The 11,025-nt window shown below is 40.6% G+C and overlaps 1 protein-coding gene across 2 annotated transcripts in view; it reads left to right on the top strand.

The window, feature by feature from the left end:
- Positions 1-11,025, top strand: part of GABRB1 (gamma-aminobutyric acid type A receptor subunit beta1) — a 293,072-nt gene that overhangs the window by 184,911 nt on the left and 97,136 nt on the right. The window lies entirely within an intron of this gene.

Below are 11,025 nucleotides of genomic sequence, written 5' to 3'. Positions count from 1 at the left end.
CTTTGAGGAACTTTGGGTTAGTTGATTTTGTGGTGGTTTTTATTCCTGGTATGTTTGGCTTCATGAAAAGAGAGAGGGAGAGAGAGCAAGAGAGGGAGGCTGGAATGAGTACAGTATGAAGAAAATGATGCTTCTGTCTCTTCATTTTATGCTTTGTGCTCCCTTGCCACAGAGATCTAGGGAAAGGAATGGAACAGGGGATTCCATCCATGACTTTGACAATGTGTTAAGCTTTTTGTAGAAGATTCCAGGTGGGACGTGATTTGGAGAAAAGAAAAATAAGAGTCAAATATTCCTTACCTCATACTTCCCAACTGTTTTGCTTGCTAGCAAGCTAATGGCATAGTGTAAATTGATGGGTAACAGATATTTAGAGCCTTAATATTATGTGTAGCATAATAACTTTTCTTTTATCATCAGCTTGCGTAATTGGGAAAATTCAGAAGTTCCCTGCTGATTCTGCTTTCTGAGTTGCCAAGTTGCTGCTTGTATAGTTGCAACTTTGACAGTAATTGCAGACAAGGGTCAAACATATGCCAACAAGGGCCCTTTCACACTGCATAATTATAGCACTATTGTTCCACCTGCACTGCCATAGCAACATCCTACACAATACCAGGGTTTGTAATTGGTGCGGCAATAGAGAGCTCTGCCTAAGAATTCTAAGCACCCCTCCCTAAATGGCAAATTCCACGATGCCATAGAAATTAAAGTGGAATAAAAGCACTACCATTGTGTACAATTGGACATCTGAATTTGCATCCATGGATTCTGCACCCATGGATCCCATCATCCATGGCTTGAAAATATCTCATAAAATTCCAAAAAAAAGCAAATCTTAATTTTACCATTTTATATAAGGCACAGCATTTTACGACTGCATTGTATATAAATGAAATGTCCTTAATACAGTACATCTTTTCAATTAATATGCGGATTGTAAAAAAAAGTGCACGTAGAGATTTGGAAGTCTGTAAGAATTTAAAAGTGTTGGAGAGAAAGAAACAATGAGAAAATATTCATTTATGAATTACTAGCTGTCCCCTGCCACGCGTTGCTGTGGCTCAGTCTGTGTAGATGCGTTTTGTGTGTACATACAGGGTGAGACAGCATACCTTCCTTTTTTCAAAACTTAATAAAACCCATTGTATGAATCAGAAAAAAAATTATAATGTAGGCGCATACCTGAAGTTTTGTTTTACGTAGTTTTGAAGATCAAATTAGGTAGGTGACGTCCCCCATTCTCCATACACTGAGTAAACTGATTTCTGGCATTTGTCATGACTCTTGCCAGCACTGCAGGCGTTATGTTGGCAATTTCTTCCTGGATGTTGGTCTTCAAATCTTGTAGGGTCCTTGGACGGTTCACAGAAACACGGGATTTCAAAAAAACCCATAGAAAAAAATCACAAGGGGCCAAATCTGGAGAGGGGGCCGGCCACTCCAAATCTGCTCGAAAAGTAGGCCTAAATAGCAAAAGCACGCTCCTCACTGTTCCAACCAGGTATGTAGCTGGGGGGGGGGGCTTGGGGGGGTTCAGCCCCCCCCCCAAAAAATTCTCATGGTGGTCTGCAAAAAGGCCTTACTGGTACATGATTTAAACTGTTATGTTTATTCATATCATGATCTGATCACCATGCTCAATATATCTCATATGCATGGGGGTATTGGGGTAACAATACAAAAGGTTTGCTAGGGTAGACCCTCTTTCACTCAGACTCGCCCCCCCCCGAGTCAAACTCACCCCCCCCCCAAATCAAAATCCTAGCTATGGGCCTGGTTCCAACGCATGATGGCAATTGAACTGTGTCAGGACAAAACTTTATACTCCCACCTCTCGAACGAGACCACTAGCGCTTCGCTACGTCTTCCACTGACTAAATGGCGCACATTTTAAAAAAGGAAGTTATGCTGCCTCATCCTGTATATATGTGTATATATGTGTGTTTGAATAGATATATGTGGTTTTGCGCATGCGTTGTAATGTATTTTTGGTTTTCTTAAGTTTTTCTTAAGTTTTTTTTCAGTGTTTTTATTCGTTGGCCTGATAGGTGTATTGTTTCCAAATTTGGTGTCAATTCGTCGAGTGGTTTTTGAGTTATGTTAATCCCACAAACGAACATTACATTTTTATTTATATAGGGGTTTTTTTAGAATAATGAAAAAACCTCATATGGTTTTCATATATTACTAGTGTTTATTCTTCTCCCAAAAAGATTTCTAAGCACTCGTAGTCTCTCATATCAGAAAGGAAATTTAAAATGTTGCAGAATGCAGAACAATCTCATCCACAAATCTTAGAAGCCCATGGCCGCTGAGAGAGAAGGTATGCCCTCAACAGAGCAGGAAGGCATAGCATAAGACATTTTACATTCTGTGATAGTCCCCTTTTTAGCCACCGAATAAGACCACACCTCTGTAACTATAACAGTTTCCTTAAAAGTTACATTATATTGCAAAAAGGGTGATGTTATCCCTCACCAAATAATTGCAAAAGGGGGATGAAGTGCAAGAAACTAGTCACTTCCAAGCTCGGTAAATGCATGCATTCTGATTTTAGGATATACGAAAGCACTGTACAAAACAGTACTTGGTAAGATAGTCTTTTTTAAAAAAAAATCCTGTTGGCTGATACAGAAAAAACAGAGAAGACTGAGGCCCTTTCCACACAGCTGAATAAAATCCCACATTATCTGCTTCGAACTGGGGATCACAACCAGACACAGTGAAGACATCTGCCCTTGCGCTATGCTACTCTGCTGCTGAGTATGCATGCACAGTGTGGAACACATCTCACCACACTAAAGCAGTAGATGTGGCTCTTAATGAGACATGCCGCATTATCACAGGGTGTCTGCGCCCCACACCACTGGAGAAATTACACTGCTTAGCCAGTATTGCACCACCTGACATCTGCCGAGAAGTAGCAGCCAATAGTGAAAGGACCAAGGCAGAGACATCTCCAGCTCATCCCCTGTTTGGGTATCAGCTAGCACATCAACAACTTAAATCAAGACATAGTTTTCTTAGATCTACAGAGACACTCGCTGGAACACCCCAGCAAGCGAGAGTCCAAAAGTGGCAGGCCCAAACCCAGCACCTCAATCCATGGGTGATACCAGATGAGAGACTCCCCCCTGGGCACACAGAAGACTGGGCAACTTGGAAGGCGCTGAACAGACTGCGCTCTGGCACCACGAGATGCAGAGCCAATCTTAAGAAATGGGGCTACAGGGTGGAATCCTCGGCATGCGAGTGCGGAGAAGAACAAACCACTGACCACCTGCTGCAATGCACCCTGAGCCCTGCCACATGCACAATGGAGGACCTTCTTGCGGCAACCCCAGAGGCACTCCAAGTGGCCAGATACTGGTCAAAGGATATTTAACCAAATACCAAATCTGCAAAATCTGTGTGTTTTTTTCCCCCTTTTTCTTTTTAATCTGTGTGTTTGTTTTGCTCTGTTAGAATTGTAATACAATGGTTGCTGATGACACGATAAATAAATCTGCTTCGAACTGGAATATGTGGCAGTGTGGACTGAGATAACCCAGTTCAAAGCAGATATTGTGGGATTTTTTGCCTTGATATTCTGGTGTGTGTGTGTGTGTGTATTCGTATATATATATATGTTCTGGTATATATATATATATATTCTGGTATATATTCTGGTGTATATATAGCTGGAAAGTGCTATGTATTTGCAAATACTTGCAGGGAGGAACTTGCTGAATGCTACAGGAAAAACAGGATGAATAAATTGACTTTTTTGTGTGTGTCAGGAGCAAATTGAAAAACTGCAAGTCGCTTCTGGTGTGAGATAATTGGATGTCAGCAAGGACGTTGCCCACGGGTGGCCCAAATGTTTACCATTCTGTGGGAGGCTTCTCTCATGTCCCCGCACTGTTTTCAAGCTGTGTTGTCAAATTATTATGCACTTTCTCAGTTTAGGCATCTGAAAAAGCTGTTGTTTCTTTGTGGTCACTGGTGTTACACCCAGCTGACCAACATGATCCTATACTTCTTCTAAAAGAATTTGGTATGAAACTCCCATGGGTAGCATGATGCTTTTCCGAGTGGGGAAGAACAGTCCCTTAATACTTAGAGTAGGGAAGCGTTGAATAAATGTCTGTATTCAGTGGAGCAATGGAAAGTGAATCTGGCCATCTGTTTGGGTTAAGGATCAGTGCTCCAGGGGTATTTACAATCTATTAAATGTGGGCTGTGCCAAAAAGCTGCCAGTCAGCATTAATAAGAGATTGTGAGACATCTCCTATTAAATAGCATTTAAACAGGTTCATACTGTGCAGATTTTGACTGGAAAGAATGCATCTGAAACAGGCTGGCCTTGTCAGCTACAATTATGGACTTTTGCTGCTGGGGTTTCTTCTGAACATTAAGAATTGAAAAAGATCTTCAGTGTGTCATTACCACTAGTTTTCCTGGTGACTAAAGAACAAGTGAGAATGCCCATGGGTATGTCCCATCAGTCGATTCAGCATTTTTAAAAAAGACAACACTGCAGTTTGTGATTTGTTGAGTTTCCAAAGGACTTGACTTGCATTTCATGATGATTCTGAAGACAGTCTGAACATAAGTGCCTCTTCAGATCCAACATTTAGAGCATGCTGGAAAATGGTGGCAAATTGAATTATGAGGAAATTCAGAATGCACTCTGTTACAGCACATAGAGAACTAGTGGTTCATAAGAGGGAGGTTGAGACTTTGTTTCTGGAAAGAATTATTTGGATATTGTTCCCATGTAAATTCTCCTTCTGGCAAATAGATGACATTAGCATATTCTGCCAAAATTGGACAGTTACTTCTTTAAAATGTCCAAAGCAAAGAGAATGGTGCATTTATATGATTGTTCTTGCACAGAACTTTTCTTTCTATAGATTACGCAATTACTTACATAATTAATTAAGGCTATGGCAAATGGAGTAGTTGTCTACCTTCGTGACCATCGTACATTCAGAATTTCCTGGCCTTTGGGCAATTTGTTAAGTGAAACAACAAAAGGAGAAACATATGTCATTAAAGAGCTTCGCTTGTTGAAATTAGCCACTATTCACCACTTCACCACTACTTTGGTGCATCGTTTTGCCGCTTAATTAATTTAACATTACTGCAAGAAGATCCAACCAGTCCATCCTCCAGGAAATAAAGCCCGACTGCTCATTGGAGGGAAGGATACTAGAGACAAAGTTGAAGTACTTTGGCCACATCATGAGGAGACAGCAAAGCCTAGAGAAGACAATTATGCTGGGGAAAGTGGAAGGCAAAAGGAAGAGGGGCCGACCAAGGGCAAGATGGATGGATGGCATCCTTGAAGTGACTGGACTGACCTTGAAGGAGCTGGGGGTGGTGACGGCCGACAAGGAGCTCTGGCGTGGGCTGGTCCATGAGGTCACGAAGAGTCAGAGACGACTGAACGAATGAACAACAACAAAACAAAAGCACTTTAGTTTCTGAAGTGTTGGATGTGACTGAATCAGTGGGAGGGAAAGGTACGAAGCCATAATATTTCAAGAAAGGGCTGAATGCAAACTGATGAAAAAATATCTGGAAAGTCTCAATATTTCCTGAGAGCTTACCGATCTGGAAGCATGATGAAAGAGCAAAACACATTTGACTGAAACACCCTTGTCTGGAAGCATCCTCTTGAATCAAGAAACATATTTCAAACTCAAAGAGTTAATCAGTTAGGCGAAACTTGTTTGAAAACTCTTTTGTTCACAGGATTTATTTCGAAAAAAATAAATATCTGCATTTTTGTTTATATAGTTCAAAATATGAACAAGCCAGTGTGTTGATATGACATTATTTAAACAATTTGCTTCTCATATAGCAGTGAAACAATATTGGCGTATGAACAATATCAATGGAATTAAAGACCCCTTTAATAACGGCTGGATACAATGGGTTGCCTATCTATGACCACACATGTGGAGAAACACTGCTTCATCAGAAGGTGGACATCTGGTTCTTTAAAACTCACATACAATATTTGCATAAGCATACATAGAAAAAAGCAGTAGAAAAATACACATACAGAAATATATTTTCTCTTTGTGGAATGCTGTGAAAGAAATTGTTGGGAAATGTACTGCAATAATGTGAGACAAAACTCAACACATGGTTTTCTGTAAAGAGCAGCAAGGAAGACACTGCGCTAACAAAACAAAGGGCTCCACAGACAGAGGCTGGAGGACAGTTTCACACAGACAAGACTGCTATTGTTGGAGGTGAGTGAATGAAGGCTAAGAATCTGTCGACCAGCAGGGACCAAAAAGGCAACTGAGGTAGAGCAAGGCTAAATTTCACAGACTGGACTGAAGGAATATAATATATCATTGACTGATGATTTCTATCTTAAGGACAGGAAATCTCATGGATGACATTGGAGCGATTCAGTGAATCTAACATTTTGCCAATGGCTGCAAAAATATCCATAACTGGGAATGCCGCTTTGAGTCTCCTTGTGGAGAGAAAATACAAAATATAAACAAAAATCACCACCACCACCATCAGCAAAAATGGTAAGGTTTTCCTAAGGAAGAAAATTTTTAATTTTTACATTAAAATATTGATTTTGGAGAACTGTCCTGAAAACTCATCCACCTAATTCCCAATTGATATTGGTTCTAATTAAGTCCCACAGAACTCAAGGGTTCTCAGGCTACAATATACACTTGGGCTTTTTATTTTAAACTCATGAAGCTTGGGAATATTCCATCTATGGTAAGGGATGGCAACTGGAAACGCCCCAGCTATTGGATTGTAACAACAAATCTGCTCCAAACAGGCCAGCATATCTATATTGTTGTGTATTCACTGTATGCACGCACCACTCTGTGGTTCAGTACACATGACAAATGCAACAAAGATATATTCTACACATGTATAATGGAAAATCTGTTGTCACCATCACCATTTAAATAATAATTAAGTTGAGCCACCTAGTGTAATGTTAGATAAAGGTAAAGGTTTTCCCCTGACATTAAGTCCAATCATGTCCAGAGGCGGCCCTAGGTAATTTTAAATGGTAAGCAAGCAATATTTTGGCACCCCCCCCCCCCAACCAATCACTGATAATATATTTTCTGTTCGCTGTGAGAGTTCTGTGTGCCATATTTGGTTCAATTCCATCATTGGTGGAGTTCAGAATGCTCTTTGATTGTAGGTGAACTATACATCCCAGTAACTACAACTCACATATGTCAACGTCTATTTTCCCCCAAGAGCGCCTCAAGAGTGCCCCTGGGCAAAATCAACTATACTGCAAATGCTTACTTTGCGTAATGGGTTGAGCCGCCCCTGGTCATGTCCAACTCTGGGGTGTGGTGCTCATCTTCATTTCTAAGCCGAAGAACCAGCGTTGTCCGTAGACACCTCCAAGGTCATGTGGCCAGCATGACTGCATGGACCACTGTTACCTTCCCGCCAGTGTGGTACCTTTTTTTTGAGGTACCTATTGATCTACTCACATTTGCATGTTTTCGAACTGTTAGGTTGGCAGAAGCTGGGGCTGACAGCGGGAGCTCACGCCGCTCCCTGGATTCGAACCTGCGACCTTTAGGTCAACAAGATCAGCAGCTTAGTGCTTTAACCCACTGCGCCACCAGGGGACGCGGTGTTATACACATGTATTTAATGCTATAATAATGTTATACACAGGTATTTAATGCTATAATAATGTTATGCACAGGTATTTAAATACACTGATGTAATAGGCTGTTTTCCATAACTAACTATCCACACCTGCCTTTTTCCCAAGCAGCCAAGTTTATGAAGATAGTAACTTATGCCATTTTTCTGCACTATACCCTCATACAGCATAACATGAACGTAATTATCAGTGTGAGCTGGGCCTTCAATTTTAAACAATTGTGTTTCAATGCTATGTGTATTCAGCACAATGATGAATGCAATCTACCTTGTCCTACAAAAATGTCACATCATATATGAAATCCAAGGGGGAAACATTCAGTTTTGATGACTCTCAATCAACAGCATGAACACAACATAAAAAGGCAGGTGGTTATTTTGTTGTTGAGAAAATGAATTATCATGCTGAATCAAGAACAGCTTTTCAATCCACGTAAATAGTAACATTTAGTAACACAATGGTCATTGTCAATAGTATACACTCCACAAGGTGCATCAAAAGAGAAGACACAGGTTACAAAGTTCGACTCTTAACAGTAGTTCAGACAAGGTTGGCATTCAACAGAGTATGACTATAAAAATTCCAAATCTGTCTCATAACACTATGTAACACGATTTTTGTTCCTCGGTTATAAGTGTCATTTCCTAATTGGTTATATCATAAAAACATGGAAAAGGTGTATTAAACTGCAAAAACTTTTGTTTTGTGGGACATCTTGCAGCACATTTTGCTATAGTTTTTCGATATCTCTTAGGACCTCTTCACGAGAAAGTGTCCCGCACTGGTGTCCCGCACACCATCCTTCCTCTCCTCATTACATGGAGGGGACGACACAGTGTGTCCCATCAGATGACAGAAAGGGCAGCAACGTGCATTGCCCCACTGCCCTTTCTGCCATTACCTGGCAAAAAGGGGAGGAAAGTGCAGGTGACTCCTTTTGGTGCTTTCCCTTCACTTTGGGACGAATGTGGGTGGGGCATAATATGTATCGTATGATGATGCACAACAGGTTCCATCCTTGCTGCACATAAAAGCAGAAAAATGGAGCAAAAATGCCCTATGAGGTGAATAGTCTCTCGACCAATTCAACATAGTTTGTAACAACCACAAAAATGAAGTTTCTGGAGTATAACAACTATTTTCAAAGTAAGTACTGCACAATTGAACAGGAAATAACACTTTCAAACCAGAAACAGATTTTTTTTAAATGTTCTTACATAGTGTAATTTATTCTTGCAAAGCCTTTGTTTATTTGAAAAATGTATTTTTGTCTTCTAACACAATGTCCAACATTTGTGACTGTAAACACAGATATTCCATAATATTGTAATTCTCCAACTGCTTCATGAGTCCATCCTCTCCATTATTGCATATCCACTGTTTTCTTGTGTAGGTGAAAACCCATATTATTTCACTTTGCATTAGCCTATCCTGCACTGATGTAAAGACCAAGCAATGTGTTTGTCATATATTTTTTACTGAGTACTTCTAATACACAATATGAAAGGGGGAGTTTATGTAGTGGTGGCTTCCATATCAATGGAATGGTGAATATTTCCCAGGTTGTATCCTTCAGTTGAATGTATTCATCAAATCCCCTAAGAAGAGGGAGATGGAAGGTTTGCTGATGTTGGACATGCATAGAAACCTCATTTCCCTTTTATTTAAGGGCAACCTTTACTCTGGGCCGGAGGTTTTGCACATCTGGTAAATCATCAGCAATTATAAGATCTATCAACCAAAAGGTTGCAAGTTCAAAGCCCCAGGTTAGCGTGAGCTGCCAACTGTCAGCCTAGCTCATTGTTTACCTAAGCAATTCGAAAACAGCTTTAGCTGTGATTACAGAAATTAGGTACCGCTAAAAGCGAGGGAGGTGTTTTACGACGCCATAAAGAAAAAAGATCAGAAAAATGCTGGGGGACCAAAAGATAGAAGAAAGTCCTGATGGCTCTTCGTCATAGAGGATAGGGCAACAGCACCCTCTGGACTCGAGCCCAACCATCCATGGTACCTCCTTCTGTTCTGTCTGCCTATGTATTGTCTATATAAAATGGCATTGAGTGTTTGCTGTGTATGTGTACTGTGATCCGCCCTGAGTCCCCTCCAGGGTGAGAAAGGCAGAATATTGTTGTTGTTGTTGTTATTTAATCTTCCCTTCCATTTCACCCTCCTCCTTTCTTCCATTGATGCAGTGGCTGCTGATGCTTGTAGTGTAGGGGAAAGACCAAATAGGTAATGGGTCTTGCAATGTATAACGTTTGGACCCTTTTATGGAATTCTTCCTTTATCCCTGAGGTGGACTCCCATCTTTTCCTATTTTTCATATAACTTGCTCCAACCATAGCCTCCCTCTGGGATTCTGGCAAAGGGTGGTTCTAATCAAGCTATTTGGGATGCTACTCCTGATACAGGAATCTACAATTAAAACACCCCTGAGAACTGGAACATATAACCTCACTTTGAAAACTTCGAATAAAAGAGAATCCATCACCTTCTTTTCCAGTGTCCAACTATCTTTCATCGGCCATGGTTCATATGGTTCCTATTAACATTCAGTTAATCATAGTCCAATACCTTCATTCATTTGAGCCATCTTTGCTCCATCATTGACACTTAACAAGGATTCTATGTATACACTGACTGTATGTACAGTACAATTTTACCTAGATCTACACATTCTATTTGGTAGTGCTTAATTACAGTAAACTATAAGATTGTGCCCTAAGGCTTAAATACAACTACCGGTTCCAAGCAAAATACAGTAATCAAAATTAGCACAGTGCCAACCATGTGAGTGGGTGGAAATGTTTTGAGAGAGATATTGTGCAGCACTGTGAATTTTCCCACAACCGGGTCCCAGTTTTGACTATAATGCTCCCAATTAGTGTACACAGAGACCTCATTAAGGGTCAATTATGCCTTTCTGAGGACCTGTTTCACACTATTAATATAAGAATAAACAGGTCACCCATGCAGACCATAACCATTACAGATCCCTTTTAAAAAGAGAATGGACATGAAACAAAAATTACTATGGCTAGTGCCAACTATTATAGTCTTTTCCTCCATACTTCTTCCAAATACTAAAAGGTGGAGATGGGGCAATGGCTTTGGTCTACAAGTGCACAGAGAGCAGAAAGAAGCCAACCTAGTACCCTCCTCCATGACACATAACACAGGCCATTATCCCATCTAGCAAACGGGAACATAGTAGGAAGAAGTAGAGGAAAATCCACTAAAATATGAATAAGCCAGATGGGAGCTACAGAGAAAAAGAAGCAGAGGAGAGGTGAGAAGAGATCAGGTACTGAGCCCTGCTTATATCAGGACTGGGGAGGCAAAGCAAGAAAGGA

The sequence above is a fragment of the Anolis sagrei genome, chromosome 5 (genome assembly GCF_037176765.1).
Source record: "Anolis sagrei isolate rAnoSag1 chromosome 5, rAnoSag1.mat, whole genome shotgun sequence".
NCBI lineage: Eukaryota > Metazoa > Chordata > Lepidosauria > Squamata > Dactyloidae > Anolis > Anolis sagrei.
Note: the sequence above shows the minus strand (reverse complement) of the source record. Positions and strands in the feature narration are given on the sequence as shown.